Genomic DNA, 15,029 nt, shown 5'->3' on the forward strand with positions numbered 1-15,029 from the left:
GCCACCCAGTAACCCAGAATGTGGTCACATGAAATGTGAGTAGTGACAATAAAATTTTCTCTCCATTTTAGAATTTAAATAAAGCGGCGATTACTAACACTAAAAACTAGGAGACAGAGTCAAGGTTATGAGAGGTTATGTGCAAACTACAGTTATGAGGAAACAGAAACTTTGAGTAGCCAAGTTGGTAAAGACAGGAGGATGAGCAAACATGTGGACATGGTAGACATGCCATGAGAGAAAGACAGAGGAGATGGAGAGAAAAATGGATTCGCAGATCTGTCCAAGTTCATGATGAGTTTTCTCTGCCAGGTCATAAGTTCTTACAATAACATCTTCTAATCTTCATTACTTGAGAAAAATTACGTAAATGTCCATTACTGGCAGCCAAGATACCCTAGTTTAGATCCCCAGGTGGAGCAGGTTCCATCCCTGGCCTTCTCTTTGAGACTGTGGTCCTCATTCTTGTTGACTGTTTCCCAGGCTTACATTATAACACCTGTGTTGCTATAAACCCCAGCTACTAACAAATAGTAATAAGATTGTGTCCTCTCATTTTTTGAGCACTAGCAAGGTGCATGCTTAGAAATAATCATAGGATTGATTCAAATTGAATTCTAGGGAAGCAAAGCATTAAAGTAAAGGGAGGTGATAGGATTTATCATTAATAAGGCCAACTGAACTGTGGAGTGGTCAGCGTTTTTTTGAAATCTCTGGTGCATTGTACCAATCAAGCCAAAGAGCCACAATCTAGTGTGTATTTTTAATGCAAGCTGTTCGATGTCGTAGCAGCAAAATTAATAATACCCATCTCTCAGAAACCTGATCTCAGTTGATGCTATTTTATCAGGAAAATAATTTCTTATAGTTAGTTGGATGTACCAAACACATGTTTCCAGCTGGTCAGCGATCTTCCTTCTTAACCTTTAATCTGCTCCAGGCTGTTTCTACAGATTATCGGACAAATGACGTTTTGAGAATTATGGGTCTCTGCAGGTTGAAGGAGGCAGCTTCATTGCTACTATTTGGAGGGTTGCCTCCCACTGAAAGTCAGTGTGGGTCTGTGCTTGTGTGGGCCTGGTGGTATATGCAGGGGAGCTATGTGCACTAAGGGAAATGGTTTTGTGTATGCATGCTTTTCTTTTAGTGTGGGTTATCAAGCTGAACCTTAAAAGTGTCATTATACTTGTTCAGAAGGGAGGCAGAGAAGGGGCCCTAATTTTACAAGTACATGGGGATTTCTTTCCCCTCTCTTAAGTCTCTCTTGAAGAACATCACCCTCCAAATCCGGAGGTTTCATCTGCTTTTAAGCTGGAAGCTTCTTCTTTAATGGCTTTGTGACTCACAGGGCTCGGGTGATGGTTGCTTTTTCTGTGTATAGAACTATAATCCTTCTCAATTATCAAAGACATAAATTACTATTATTTCCTTACCAGATCGAACATCTTGCTTAAATATGTGAAAGAAAAATTGTTGGTTGTCTGGTGAATTTTCCTCTTGGAAAAACTGCCTATTCTTAATCTACAAGTTCAATGAAAGTTCAAAAGTTTATCAGTGCAAACTCTATATTCTAATAATTCATCAACCAGCTTCTACATCCACATCAGTAGACTCCAGATTGAGACGTTTTTGTCTTTTCTCCCATGTAAAAGTAATCAAACAGCACATTTCCTGGGCATATCACAAAAACCTATTGATCATAATCAGAGCACAGATGGTATGAAAGAGCTTGGCTGACACACAGGCCCTGGTGTCAATCACAGGAACAAATTGATTTTGACTGCCCGGTCATGATTCTTCTACCCCAGCAGAATTCCATTCAGTGCTGTGTTTGGAGAATTTTGAGCAGACAGCATTTCTGAAGGGGTGTCATAGTCCAAAGTTATCGTAGAGGTAAACTTGATTACTGCAAAAATGGTGATTTTAATGTACTTCATACTTACCTTTACCACAAGAAGGTCAATATCTTTCTCCTGTGTTGAAAGAGCTCTCATCAATTTAAAATTTGTCCTGATTTATGTCTGCTAATTAGGGGAAAGGAAAATACTGATTTGCATTCTTCTATGACAGTATGCGGTGCCATTACTACTTTTCTCCAACTGGATTTGTTTTCTTACTCATTTTTTAAAACTTAATTTCTTTTTTAAAGATGCCAAATCAATGTTTATTTCTAAATTTTACAAATTATTCTCTTTAAAATTTCAAAACAAATGAAACTTTCACCAAATTTGTAGTTCACTTGCACTCCATGGATCTAAATCCCTCATTTAATTTTCTTCCCTTTCCTACACTTCTTATGCTAAGCAATACTTATTTTATAAGATTCTTAAAAAAAAAACCCTGATTATTTTCTGTCCAGAAGTACCCCGCTTTCCAGCCTCGTTACCTGGTGCATGTTATTTTTTCCTTCCTACCTTCCCTCCTTCCTTCCCTCCCTCCCCACCTCCCTTCCTCCCTCCCTCTCTCCCTTCCTTCCTCCATTCCTTCCTTCCTTCCTTCTTTCCTTCCTTCCCTCCCTCCCTCCCCACCTCCCTTCCTCCCTCCCTCTCTCCCTCTTTCCTTCCTTCCTTCCTTCCTCCCTCCCTCCATTCCTAATCCTGGGGTTATCCCTGCTGCAGGGATCCCTGCCATCTCTACATGGGAGCTATGTGCAGGCAAGTGGCCTATATGTAAATCATGTTAAGTAAAACCTAATAATTTTCATTAAAATTATTAAAGCACTTACACTATCAGTCTTTCCCTTATGACCTGAGCAGAGATATGTGTGCTGGAGAATAATGCAGAAAGAGAGGGCCAATACCCCCCAGTACCATTGTAAAATCCTCTGTGAGAGCCAGATAGGAAGGTACCTTCTTTGATACCATCCATTACTGTCTATTATTTTACTGCTTCATACATCAAGGCTGCCAGGACAAGTTCAACAGGGAATGGGTCTGACTCCATCAGGGAAGGGGTTCGGAATTTGAATGAAGAATGGCTTGGAGGCCAGCCTGTTCTGTCTTTACCCAGCCCCAGCCCCAGGCATGTTTTCCACCTGGTCCTTCTTTCTTGTCATTTAGCTATCCTACACCTTTTCTCTCAAATTGCTTCCTACCTATGCGCTCTCACTGATATGGAGAGGGGAGCTAGGCAATGATGTTTTCATGTTACTTGTCTTTAAACACCTAAGCCTGCTCTACAGCCGTTGTTGATTGAACCAAAAAAAAGTGGACATTTCTCTCAAGGGGAACCAATCCATGGACTGGTCTAATCCAACTAGCTGCCTCATCTCCAGAATTCAAGTCAAGAGATACACAACCTGGAGTCAGATACTGTTGGGTGCTTGGAATCAAAGGCATATTGGTCCTGGAGGAATCAAAGATCACCCAGGCCTGGGTCAGCCATTTTCGGCCATGTGTACTCTGATGAGTCAGTCAATGGACAAAGCTTGTCCATGAAGACAAGAAAGAGATCAAAGCTGGCAAAGAGATGAGAGACTTCAGGCCCCTGTCAGGAACAGAAGAGTAACCCTGGCTCTGGAGTTTGCCGTATCAGACTTGTCAGAATTCCTGTGGCCCAGATCCCCTAGCTCTTGTCCTGGAATGCTCTTACGCTTGCCTGCAGTGCTTCTGAATTGGTCCTTGCTTTTCTTAAACTGGCTTGAATGAGTTTCTATTCTTCACAACCAAATATGCTTTGTCTAGAAAGTCTCCTGTTAGAGAGATGCAGATGGCGAATTTCAGTCTCCTTCATCGCCCTAGTTCAGTGTCTGGAAACTCTAGGAGATCATGTGTTCTCTTCCATTCAGCTGAGTGCAGTTTCACAAGAGAGACTATGCTGGGAGAAGAAGGTATTATTCTTGAAGTGTTCAAATCTCTCAACTTCACCTTCAAAGTCCTTGGCACTCATCCTCCACCTCTCGCTCTGATGATTGTCCTGCTGTGGCTCTGACCACTCACTTAAACCATCTGCTTTATTAATTGTTCCCTCTGGTAGATAAAAGTTGGCAACAATTTTTCTTTTGGCTATTTTTCCCATTGAGAGATACAGTCTAATTCCCATTCCCTTGAATATAGGCTGGCCTTCAAGACCTGCTTAAACATCTGAATGTGGTAAATATGACATTTGGGTCTTCTAAGGCTAAATCACAAGAAACCTTGCAACTTCTGGCTGTGTCTCTGGGAACAATCTCTTGGAAGCCTCTGCTGCCTTGTAAGAAATCCTACTACCCTGAAGTTGCCATACTGTGAGAAGCCCTAGACAAGGGGCAAATAATAGGGAGTGAGGAAGGGGGAGGGAGGGAGAAAGACAGAGAGAGAGAAAGAGACCACAGACTCCAAGCACCAAACTTATGAGTGAAGAAGCCATGTTGAAAATGGACCCTAGTGCCATGTAGAGCAGAGATAGGCCACCCAGCTGAGCCTTTCCTGAATGACTGCAACACAAAAATTGTGAGCAAGATAAAATTTTTGTTTTAATCCACTTAGTTTTGAGGTAGTTTGTCACATACCAACAAAGAACCAGAATATTCCTAGTCATCTCAGAGGTATTTCAGCCTCCTTCCATTTCCATATATCATTCTCTAGCCCAAGGACACCTTCTTCCTTCTTCTCACCTCTATATCTTTTGATGATCAGGACAAGAATCTCCCTTTCTGCGAGGCTTTTCTGATTTCTCCTCTCTTCTGCAGCGTGTTTGGTCAAAGCTACTCTTGGAATCCTTAGCTTGGGCAATCTTGTGTGTCTTTTTGATATATTTTAGACTGTTGTGTCCCAAATCCCCAAGGGCAGGGCCTATTTCTTGCTCTTTCTTTTTTTTTTTTTTTTTTTAATCCCTCTACATTTTGGCAGAGCCCTGAATAGAAACAATTCAATCTGTGTTGAGACTCCTAAATACTGTTGTCTTGAGGCTAAATAGCCCTAATCTCTTTAATCCAAATTTATATTGGCACTAATCAAAGGCTTGTCTGTCCAATTACACATTTTCAATTAGGTATTTAGATTAAATTAGGTAAATTGAGGTAGCTTTTACTTTTTATTCTCAGATTGTGTATAGACTTTAAACATTTGGGGTGGTTGGGAAAAAAACCCAAGGAGAACAGAAAGAAATTCCCATGTAATGGGATAAATCATGGGCAGAATCAAATGACATGCTGTAGGTCTGTTTGCTTGTCAACACATGCCTGCATCATTTATGGGAGGTCAGGGTCAAACTCTACATTTATAGTTTTGTTCTAGCTCGGGTGAGTGTCTTTTAACTGCTTCACCTCTTTCTAAACCCTATTTTGTTTGGACTTCTCCCAGCCCAACACAATGAACTCTCCCATGTTCTCAGGACATTTTTTTTCATTTTCATTTTCATTTCCATGTACCCCTTGGCTTCTCTTTCATATGCAACATTCTTCTTTGCAGTGTTCAGAAAACTCATTAGCTTCCAACCTCCTCAATTAGGCAGAACAAACATGCATTACTCCAAATTGCCCCGCACTGCGGTAGAGACAGAGTTCAAGCAGAATGTTGGCCCACCACCCAAGGATTTGACCACTGAAGTTTACTTCCCTTCAATCAAATCGAGATCACATCTTCCTGTAGTTTTCTATGTAAGTAATGAAGCTCTTATCTTCAGTTCTCAAAGGATCACTGTTTCCTTTTCTGTATATATTTGTTTGTTTTACTCCTGGTGAGTACTTACCTATTATTGTATGTGTATCATTCATTTGTGGAATCATCTGCTGTCAGATTTTCCCATTTTTCTTAATCTAACAATCACAAAATCAGCCACATATCTGATAACAGAAGAACCACATTGAGATGCAGAGATCTTTTTAAATGGTGCAAAAGGGAAGGGACACATTTAAAATGCTCTCCTTAAATGATTCTGTTTAAAAAAAATGTGAAGTTGTTGCACTCCTCCCTAGAAATTACAACTGTATAAATTCTAACTTTTTCCAGTGCTCAGGCACACGAGAGACAGGGAACATTCACCACATTCTATTCGTGTTCATAGGTCGTGACTAAGATAAATAGATTTTAGAGAAACATTGATGTGGGTGTGCTCCAAGTGGGAGGAATTTCATGTTCCAGTCTCCCTGCTGAACACCTAGAATATTAGAGGCTTTGTGAAGTTTGTGCTTGACTCCTTTTAAAGGAGGATATGACTGAGGTCATAGTGTGATAAATCTCTGACACAACTGTATGGAGGAATATGGATCTGAGCAGAGAGAAGCAAAACAAGCTGAAGTGAAAAGTTCGAATGCATGAGGACATTCTTAAAACTAAGAGGCAATTGAGGGGATGAGTAGTAGCTTTTACAGAGGAGGTGGCTAAGAATCCACATTTCAAGCAGGAATGCCCTGAGCCTTCTCTTTCTCACCTGTTGTCAGTTATACCACCAAACAGGGACATACACAGAGAGCTGATTTATACTTAATATCCAATCTGCTGCAAACTGTTCACTCCTCTTCATCAGAATGCTCACTTATGACACAGTCTTCAGTTCCTTAGCAACAAACTGTCATGTCACCCTGGTGAAATTCTGGTCAGCTGAGAGGAAAAGGAAATGTTGAATGGTGATGGAGAAAATCTTTATTTTAATCACAAATGTGTATGTATAAGAGCTGAAAAGACAATATGAAAAGGCAGGTCAAGGAAGCTACATTTGAACAAGTGTTTTTGATTAAGGTTTATGTGGGCACAGATGTCCCCTTTAAGTTCCTTTTTATTGAATAATTTCCCTTTGATCCTTGAGTAACTAAAAGAAAACCCAGCACTTGACATTAACCTGGGACTCAGAGCCCCATCGTGGGATTCCTTTGCCTGCCTGCTCCAGCACAAAACAGCCCCGCCCAGCACCGTGGGAGCACATTCATCTTTATTTCCCAACCGGGCTTTTCCTCTTCCCCTCTCTTCTGGGTGAGAATGGAGGACAGTCAGCTGAAGAAGTCATTCTATGTGTACTTTTTCTTTGCTTGAGATCAACTTCAAAAGAGGCTGGTCGGGAGACACCAATGACAATGTAAGAAGATGAAGATTGTCCCGGGAAGTATGGCCCCAGAAAAAGAGCAGAGATGACCAGACATGGGAGATGTTGAGAATTCTATCTTTTCTCCCTGTTTTAATTGTTAGGAATGATATAAAAATCATTTCTTTATTTTTGGCTTTGTGGATAAAACCAAATTATTGAAATGAGAGCATAATTAAAAGGGGAAAATGCAGAATTCTTTTTTTAAAAAGATAGATGAAGATAGAGAAAGAAAACAAAAAAGAGAGAGAACCCAAGCAAACAAAGATTATATAAACAACTTGGAGCATGCTTTTTTTAAAAAAACAAACCAAAAAGCAAAAAACAAAAAACAAAACCCTATCAGTGCCATTTACCTGAATTCCCAGTTTCCGTATTTAAATGTCTGATCAATCATTCAGTTCCAATACAGACATGATGTTTGAAGGCCACTTTGTAATGGTTTTACCCTAGTTCAGATTATTTGCAATCCAGGGGGAAAATGTGCATTCTGTGCAAAAGCAAATAGAAAACATATCTGAGCACAAATCAAAAGAATGATTACCACATTCATGCTCTGTACCCATTACGGGGTCCCCAAGTCTCTCATTCTGTTTGTCTTGGCACTTTTTCTTTAGCTGCTTTGGTTGGACTGGGTGGGAAAAACAATAACAACCCACAAAACCCTAGGCAGAGAATGAGGCTGGTGGAAACGGGTAACATGAAAAGATGTGACATCCTTCAAGGGCTTGGCACTTCAGACTTCATTGTGGGTGAAGCTGCTTGGGGAGACCTCCTCGGGCTCCCATGGAGGTCGTTGCTGAATGTGTGTCATGAAGTGCCTGACCATTAGTGGGAGGGCAACCCTGCTCTCATTTCAATCTCTAGCAAGCTCTCACTCAGTGGGTAATGAAAAATGGCATTTGCACAAAGTGGAGAGAAAAAGCATTGTTTCTATAGCATATTATACTTTCCACTGCTCAGAGAACATTTCATTACCTATAAAAATAATTATCTGTGTAACTTACTGTGCATGGCAGAAAAGTTGCATTGTGGCTTTAAAAGAGCTGCCTCCAACTGCAAAACACACTCTATCTCTCCCACTCCCCACTGACAGAATAGCCTGTGTTTATAAGCAAATCCACTCAACCCCTTAATGATGACCTAGAATAAACATCTGACATGTACTAGCTTTCAAGCTGTTCTATGTTTAGGCATGAATCGTTCATTTCTATGCCTTTTGTATCCAGCCTGAAGGAAAGACAAATGATACAAGGGATGATTTACATTATCAGTGGAGGCAGAGGTTATGTCCGTGTTTATCTGATCCTCTTTTATTGTGTAACTAACAGTGAGATAACCAGCCTGGTGCACAATGACCATTCAATTTGAGCCACCCACCCTATGTCCATGTTGACTTTAATTTTAAAATATATTAAAAAGACAAGCGCTTGTATAGTAGCACAAGGTTTATTTGGTTCAGGCAGGCATGTAGGAAAGGTATAGATTTCTCATTTAGTGTTAGGCTTCCTCCACACTTACCTTTCCATAAAGCCTGCAAGAGTATTGCCACTGGGGCTTTCCTCTCTAATTGCACTAGGAGAATTGGTACTCCACTTTATGAGGATGATGTGGATGTCCAGCTCTGGTTGATAGTAGAGCATGGGAAACTTGGAACAAATTTACCTAGCATCAGAAAAGACCACAGGGAGTATGCATGAGCCTGAATAACAGGCAAGCTTGCTTTTCCTTGAAGAAAAATCCAGTCATCTCAAAAACTGTCAGTCTGGCTTGGAAGACAATTTCATGAAACCAACCATAGGCCTTCAGGGCAATCTATACCACAATTGAACATAATGCCCCAAGATGGTATTCACTAAATATACCCTTTGGGGAAAACTACCCATTCTTATGTAGTAGGAATTGATTTCTAAAGGGAAAAAATGTTTTTAAACTCTCCAGGATCTGTATAGTCATGGGAGTGCCAATATTTGAAGTCATCTTAATCTCACCTGCAGGGCATCTCTATGGAACTCATGGAGATGGAGTGGTGGTGGAAGATAAGCTCATGGAGATGGAATGATAGTGATGGTGGAAGATAAGATGGTTCCATATATCAGGCCCTATGCTCTTCTTTGAATTGACTCAAAGAATATGGGGTCAGATGAAAGAAACACACTCCAACTCGTTGCTCTGAGGAAACTATAGAACCTGGACAGAATGTATAAGGAACACAAAAATTAAATAGTAGCAAGCAAATTGAGGAAAAAGGCCAGAATTTGGAGTATCACTGAATTTATGGTGAGTTTATTATTTTTCCTCTCTGAGATCTCCCATTCTGAACACAACGTGGCCTGAAAGCCAGAAGTGGGCACCAGGGAGCAGAGAGAACTCCAGGAGAAGCTGGTTCAAGGAGCGGGAGATTCTAACTCTCAGAAAGAGTGCAAAAATCCATTAATACTTTTGTATTTTCTCTGTTCCCTCATACCCCAGCCCCCAAGCAATCTCTTAATGGCAGTAGTAGGAACAAAGGAAGCAATGAAGAACAGAATCAATGAAATTGAAAACAGAAAAATAATAGAGGATAAACAAAGAACCCAAAAGTTGATTCTTTGCAAAGGTCATTAAAACTGATGAAACTGATAGGCCTTCAATAAGATGAAGTGGGGCGGGGGAGAGAGGAGGATGAGGAGGAGGAGGAGAAAAAGCAGGAAGAGGAAGAGAAAAAGGAAGAGGAGGAGGAGGGAGAGAAAGACTAGTATTATTGATATCAAGAATGAAAGAGAAGATACTGCTATAGATCCTACATACCACAATAAAAAAAGAAGCATCAGGGAATACTACAAACAACTCAATAAAAAAGAAAGCATCAGGGAATACTACAAATAACTCTATGCACATAAATTGAACAACTGAGAAGAACTATACCAATTCCTTGAAAAGCCCAAACTATCAGGGCTCTCAAGATAAAATAGATAAACTAAATAGTTCTGTAACTATTAACAAATGGAATTTGTAGTTAAAATTCTTCTGAAAAAAAATCTACAGGGTACAGATTATTTCACTGATTAATTCTTCTAAAATTTAAAGAAGAAATGAGATCAACTCTACACAATCTCTTCTAGAAAATGGAAGAAAGCACTCCTAACTCATACTATGAAGCCAGCATTAACCTGATATCAAACACATATGTTTTGTCTCATTGATTTTTGCTCTATTTTTTATTGCTTTTTTTCTCCTGCTTGCTTTGGGTTTTTCTCTTTCTAGTTTCTTCAGGTGAAAGCTTACATTGTTGACTTAAATCCTTTCTTTTTTCCTAGCATTATTAAATGTTTTAAATAAGCATTTAATGTAGAAATTTTCCTCTAATCACTGCTTTACCTGCATCTGCATCTTATAAAGATACATACAAAAAAGATAATAAACACAAAGATAATAAAAACACAAAGATAACAAAAAAAATCTACAGAGCAGTATTCCTGATTAACATAAACACAAAAAACTCTTCAACATGTTAGCAAGTCAAATCAAGCTATACATAAAAAGAATTATCATACCACGACCAAGTGTAGTCCACTATATTAACAGTTTAAGAACCCAAATCACACATTCATTTGATTTGCTGCAGAAGAATCATGTGACAAAATTCAACATCTATTCATGATAAAAACTCTTAGAAAATTGGAAATTGAAGGGGACTTCCTCAAACAGTAAATAGCATGTATAAAAAACTAGCTGACATGATGCTTAATGATAAAAGATTATGTACTTTGCTTCTAAAATAGGGAACAAGACAATAATCTCCATACTCACTACTCCTACTCAACATTGTGCTGGGAGTTCAAGCAAGCACAGTGTTGAACATAAAAGACAAGGAAGAGAACAGATAAAAAAGACAAATAAAATAAGTGAGTCATATATATTGGAAAGGAGGAAATAATATTGTCCCTATTCACCATTTGTCATATATGTCTATGAAGGCAATTCCAAGGAATCTACAAAAAAGTCTCCTAGAACAAAGAAGTGACTTTAATGAGACTGCAGGATCCAAGGTAAGTACAGAAAAATTAATAATATTTTTATGTAATAGCAATGTATAATTAGAACTGGCTAGCCATATGTAGAAAGCTGAAACTGGATCCCTTCCTTACACCTTATACAAAAATTAATTCAAGATGGATTAAAGACTTAAACATTAGACCTAAAACCATAAAAACCCTAGAAGAAAACCTAGGCATTACCATTCAGGACATAGGCATGGACAAGGACTTCATGTCTAAAACACCAAAAGCAATGGCAACAAAAGCCAAAATTGACAAATGGGATCTAATTAAACTAAAGAGCTTCTGCACAGCAAAAGAAACTACCAGCAGAGTGAACAGGCAACCTACAAAATGGGAGAAAATTTTCGCAACCTACTCCTCTGACAAAGGGCTAATATCCAGAATCTACAATGAACTCAAACTAATTTACAAGAGAAAAACAAACAACCCCATCAAAAAGTGGGCAAAGGATATGAACAGACACTCCTCAAAAGAAGACATTTATGCAGCCAAAAGACACATGAAAAAATGCTTATCCTCACTGGCCATTAGAGAAATGCAAATCAAAACCACAATGAGATATCATCTCACACCAGTTAGAATGGCAATCATTAAAAAGTCAGGAAACAACAGGTGCTGGAGAGGATGTGGAGAAATAGGAACACTTTTACACTGTTGATGGGACTGTAAACTAGTTCAACCATTGTGGAAGTCAGTGTGGCGATTCCTCAGGGATCTAGAACTAGAAATACCATTTGACCCAGCCATCCCATTACTGGGTATATACCGAAAGGACTATAAATCATGCTGTTATAAAGACACATGCACACGTATGTTTATGGCGGCACTATTCACAATAGCAAAGACTTGGAACCAACCCAAATGTCCAACAATGATAGACTGGATTAAGAAAATGTGGCACATATACACCATGGAATACTATGCAGCCATAAAAAATGATGATTTCATGTCCTTTGTAGGGACATGGATGAAATTGGAAATCATCATTCTCAGCAAACTATCACAAGGACAAAAAACCAGACACTGCATGTTCTCACTCATAGATGGGAATTGAACAATGAGAACACATGGACACAGGAAGGGAAACATCACACTCTGGGGACTGTTGTGGGGTTGGGGGAGGGGGGAAGGATATCATTAGGAGATATACCTAATGCTAAATGATGAGTTAATGGGTGCAGCATACCAGCATGGTACATGTATACATATGTAACTAACCTGCACATTGTGCACATGTACCCTAAAACTTAAAGTATAATAATAATAATAAATTAATTAAAAAAACAAATTTTAAAAATTTATGGTAGCTTTGAAAAGTGAGATATTTAGCTATAAATATAACAAAACACCCACAGGATCTGTGCAAAAAACTACAAAATGATAATTACAGGAATCAACAAAAACCTAAATAAATGAAGAGGCATACCCCATTCGAGGATTGAAAAACTCGTTGTAAAGAGGTCAGTTTGCCTCAGATTGATCTGTAGATTTAACACAATTCCAATCAAAATATCCTACCTGGCATTTTTGTAGGTAGAGACAAGCTGATTCTAAAATTTATATGGAGACTATCCATTCTCCATTGTGCATTTTTGGCAGTCTTGTTGAAGATCAGATGATATATGTGGATCAGAATATATATGTGGATCTATTTCTGAACCCTCACTTCTGTTCCATTGATCTGTATACCTGTTTTTATGCCAATACTATACTGTTTTAATTATTGTAGGTTTGCAATATATTTTTCAATCAGGAAGTGTGATGTCTCCAGCTCTGTGCTTCTTTCTCAAGACTGATTTGGCTATTTGGAGTCTTTTGTGGCTTCATGTGAATTTTAAAATTGTTTTTTCTATTTTTGTAAAAAATGCCATTTGGGATTTCGATATGGATCACATTGACTCTATAGGCCACTTTTGGTAATAGGGACATTTTAACAATGTTAAGTCTTCTGATCCATGAATACATAATATCTTTCCATTTATTTATGTATTTCTTCTTTCTTTCATCAATGCTTTGTAGTTTTCAGTATATAACTCTTTCATCTCCTTGGTTGCCTATTCCTAAGTATTTTAATTATTGATATTATTGTAAATGGAATTGTTTCTTTATTTCCTTTTTGGATAGCTCATTGTTAGCCTATAGAAATGCAACTGATTTTTGTACCTGCAACTTTATTGAATTCATTTATTAGTTCTAATAGGTTTTTGTGGAGTCTTCATGGCTTTCTACACATAAAATCATGCCATCTGTAAAGAGGTAATTTTATTTCTTCCTGTCTGATTTGGATGATTTTTATTTCTTTTTCTGGCCTGGCTAGGACTTCCTGTGCTATGTTTCATAGAAATACTTTCAGTGCTATGTTGAGAGTGAGCATCCTTGCCTTGCTGATCTTACAGGAAAAGCTTTTGTTATTTTACCATTGAGTATGACATCACTGTGAGCTTTTAATATACAGCCTTTATTATGTTGAGGTAAATTCCTTCTATACCTAGTTTGTTGAGGGTTTCTTTTTTTCATGAAGTTTTTTAATTTTGTTAAATGCGTTTTCTACATCTATTGGGATGATCATGTAATTTTGAATCCTTTTTAAATGTCCTATATTACTTTAATTGATTTGCATATGTTGAACCATCCTTGCATCCCAGGGATAAATCCTACTTCATCATGGTATATGGCCTTTTAAATTTATTAAGAAGACTGTATGTATACATGTGAAAGAATGAAATTGTACCCTTATCTGACACCATACATATAAATCAATGCAAAATGGGTTAAAGATTTAAACATAAGACCTGAAACTTTAAAACTCCTAGAAGCAAACATTGAGGAAAAGCTTCATGACATTGGTCTTGGCAATGATTTATTGGATATGACATCAAAATCACAAGCAACAGAAGCAAAAATAGACAAGTGGGACTACATCAAACTGAAAAGATACTGTATAACAAAGGAAACAATCAACAGAATGGGAGAAAATATTTGTATACCATATTCTGATAAGAGTTTAGTATCTAAAATAAGATTAAAAAACACCTTCAGCTGAATAGCATAAAAATAAAATAACCCAACTAAAAAATTGGCAAAGAACCTTGAATAGACATATCTCCTAAGAACATATACAGAGATATCTGCATTTCCATGTTTGTTGCAGCATTATTCATAATAGCCAAGATATGGCATCAACCTAAGTGTCTATCAACAGATGAATGGATAAATAAGAGGTGGTATTTATACACAATGAAACATTATTTAGCCTTAAAACAGAAGTAAATCCTGCCATATGTGACAACAGGAATGAACTTGGAGGACACTATGCTAAGTGAAAGAGGCCAGTCACATAAAAACAAATGGCTGTATGATTTCACTTATATGAGATATCTAAAACAGCCAAATACATAAAATGAGAGAGTAGGACTGTAGTTGCCAGGGATAAAGAGAAGTGGGCAATGAGGGATTCATCTTCAATGGGTATGCAGTTTCAGTTATGCAAGACAAATATGTTCTAGAGACCTACTGTACAATATTGTGCCTACAATTAATACTGTGCATTTCAAAACTTAAAAGGGTAGATATGTTGACATGTTAAGTGTCCTTACAACAGTGAAAAAACATCTGTTATAAACATTTAAAAAACAAAAATTAAAGTCATAAAAAGTTTATATGAAAATTCAAAGCAATTATTTTAGTATTTGAAACAGAATAAGACTGGAGGAATCACACCACCCAATAATAAGACTAATTATGAAGCTGGAGTAGTTAAGACAGTATGGTATTGACAAAGGAAAAGGTTCAGGATCGTTGGAACAGAATAGAGTCTAGAAATAGACCCCAAAACAGACAGCTAATTGATTTCTGACAAAGGTGCACAAATAGTTCAATGGAGAAAGAATAATCTTGTCAACAAATGGTATTAAAACAATTGAAAACCTATATGCAAAAAAAAAACCCTGACTTAAACCTCATACTTCATACAAAAATTAACTCGAA

General features: G+C 38.0%; 2 long non-coding RNA genes across 5 annotated transcripts in view; one reads left to right on the top strand and one right to left on the bottom strand.

The window, feature by feature from the left end:
• The window catches only part of LOC100432862 (uncharacterized), a 153,631-nt gene that overhangs the window by 71,451 nt on the left and 67,151 nt on the right, over nt 1-15,029 (top strand). The gene's annotated exons all lie outside the window — the stretch shown is intronic.
• The window catches only part of LOC103890642 (uncharacterized), a 50,744-nt gene that overhangs the window by 32,572 nt on the left and 3,143 nt on the right, over nt 1-15,029 (bottom strand). For both annotated transcript variants that reach the window (XR_008525287.1, XR_008525286.2), the window contains 3 exons: nt 8,991-9,189; nt 7,356-7,489; nt 6,352-6,521 (listed from right to left, as the gene is read on the bottom strand). This is a non-coding gene — a long non-coding RNA (uncharacterized LOC103890642). The remainder of the gene's footprint in view (nt 1-6,351; nt 6,522-7,355; nt 7,490-8,990; nt 9,190-15,029) is intronic.

The sequence above is a fragment of the Pongo abelii genome, chromosome 4 (assembly GCF_028885655.2).
Source record: "Pongo abelii isolate AG06213 chromosome 4, NHGRI_mPonAbe1-v2.0_pri, whole genome shotgun sequence".
Classification (NCBI taxonomy): Eukaryota; Metazoa; Chordata; class Mammalia; order Primates; family Hominidae; genus Pongo; species Pongo abelii.